Genomic DNA, 2,715 nt, shown 5'->3' with positions numbered 1-2,715 from the left:
CTAAGTTATATCATTTGAGAATTTATATATTAATATAACAAGTAAAAACAATCAGTTACTGGAATGGTTTAGCTAGACCGTGCTAATCATCTACAATAATTCATATTAAATAAAGATCTTCACTATTCTTGGACATGGATGGGTATGTAAGGGGATTACTACATAGTCTATTCAATTAGAACATGTGCAGGAACTAAGACTCCATTAAATCAACCTCATTCAGGTATTACTCCTTAGCAGCGTTTGAAAGGTGTCTTTTTTTTACAGTTTTATTTGGCAAGGATAAACTATATGAAAATGGGAGTTGTTTATAATTAGCTAACATATTTATGACCTGTAATATGCATGCTTTATAATCATGCATTATCATTCATATGTATAGCTCTTCAGTGTATGGAAATTGTGAAATAAATGTCTTCAATTGCTATTATTTTTATATTATTATTGTTATTATTATTAAAAAGATCCTACCTCAAAAGAACTGCATGCACTGAGAAATGATCAAGCCAGGCTGTTTTAGGGCTTTGCTATTGAATTACCTATTTCATGTTGAACACACACTTGTTGCATTGCCAGACCCAAGGTCTAAGGTGCTTTAGTGGTAAACAGAATGGTTGTGATAGAGGGTGGAAGAGGGAAGGATGAACAAGACTTACAAAACTTACAAAAACTCCTGTCTGTTTAGCTATCTGAAATGCAATCATGAGCTCTATAGTCTTTAGGGTTGAGTGTTGCTCATTGAGTTCTTTAAGAATTGCCAAAAACCAGCCAGGTGCGGTGGCTCATGCCTGTAATTCCAGCACTTTGGGAGGCCAAGGCAGGGGGATTAGTTGAGGTCAGGGGTTTGAGACCAGCCCAGCCAACATGGTGAAACCCAGTCTCTACTAAAAATACAAAAATTAGCCAATGTGGTGTCACACAGTGTAGTCCCAGGTACTTGAGAGGCTGAGGCAGGAGAATTGCTTGAACCCAGGAGGCGGAGGTTGTAGTGAGCTGAGATCATGCCACTGCATTCCAGCCTGGGCAACAGAGGAAGACTCCTTCTCAAGAAACAAACAAATGAACAAACAACACCCCCCCAAAAAAACCCTTTGTTAGCCTCTGTCTTGCATTTCCTGTTTGCCTATTTTAATTGTGAATTCTCCATGGTGGAATAGTTTCACCGCAGCAGAATGTCTTACCAGTGCCCGTAATGCCACCTTAGGAGGCCTGGAATTGCAATGCTCCTCAGATCACTTGCCAGCTGCTTAGCTATGTTGCTGGAGCTCTTTTAGGCCATCTCTTCACATCACTGATTTTTTTTTTTCTTTTTCACTAATAGTTATAACTAGATTACCAGGAGCCAGTGTCCCAGGATCCTCATATATCACGGATTAATACCTTCCCTATTTCTCTTATGACCCAATACTTATCACTGAATTCCTGTACTGGCCCTCATTGATTGGCTGCCTAGCTCTCTGCTCCATTATCAGGACAGAACTCCAACATTATGGTTTTCAACCATCCACAGAGGGAGGGGGAACTTTGGTTTCCAGTTCTCCCTATTTTCTGATTGGGTGTTGGGGTGAGATCCATACTCCATAACTTGAAATGTTTCAGACTCTTGAGTGGTCCCTCCGTTTGTGGATTCCTGATCACTGTGTTTGACTAATGAGATCTGACACTCAGTACTGATGGCTTCTGGAATTAAAAATGTGAGGCAGTGTCCACCTAGGCACTAGCTTGGACAACCCAACTCTCTTTTGCCTGTGTCTGTATTTAAATTGGTTTTTCCTAATTCCTATTTTGATGTCACCAACTCAGAGGTTGCAGTCCAGGGCCACCTGGATTATGACCAATGTGAAATCTTATGAGAACCCTGTGGCAATTCCTGTGAGAATGAAATGGAAACAGAATAGATAACTTTGGAGAAAAAGACCATCAAAGCATGTCTGAGAACATCTTGGTTTGTGTCATTGGTGTCCAGGGCCAGTCCTAGTGACAACATTGTTCAGAACAGGGCAATTTGTATATACAGCATCTCTTCATCTTTCATTTTCAAAAGGATTTATTTTTATCCCCAAAATATCTTCCAGTTTACTTGTCCTAAGGAGCCTTGCTTCTTTGGCAGTTTTCCGCTGGCCACATTAGTTGGAAACCTCTCTGAGTACCTCTGCTTTGCTGCCAATCCCTATCTGACTGACAGCATCTAAGAGATGACCTCCTCTGGAAATAAGCAGGAAAATTTCTGAGGAATAACTAAAAAGTCTTGTAGAAAACAAAGCCTTCTTCCAACCACTTACAGTTTTCCTCTAAGTGCTCAGCAAAGAGAAACAGCTCGTGGAAATCTTTCTCCTTGTCTTTGCCCTTCAAGGGACAGCAAACCTTTTTCTCTTGATTATATAGGACTGTTTGGGTGGAACAGTAACTTAGAGATGTCATCATTTCATGGAAGGGTCTTGTCTTTAATATGCAGAGTAGATGAAAGCCTGTAGAAATGTGAGCACAGTGTAAAAGGATTTTACACTGCAGTGTGAATAATGACAATGTTTTTAATTGAGAAGAGCATTGCTGTGCATGAGCCAAGAGACTCCTTCTGCAGCTGTTGGGAACCATTTCCTCCAGGACTCATCCCGCTAGTCTGTCATCAGGTGAGAGTGTCTCTTGGGCTGCCTGCCAGTTCTTGGATGGCTGAAACACTTGCCTGGGCTCTGGCTGCTCACCTCACAGTGCTCT

The sequence above is a fragment of the Chlorocebus sabaeus genome, chromosome 1 (assembly GCF_047675955.1).
Source record: "Chlorocebus sabaeus isolate Y175 chromosome 1, mChlSab1.0.hap1, whole genome shotgun sequence".
Lineage (NCBI taxonomy): Eukaryota > Metazoa > Chordata > Mammalia > Primates > Cercopithecidae > Chlorocebus > Chlorocebus sabaeus.
Note: the sequence above shows the minus strand (reverse complement) of the source record.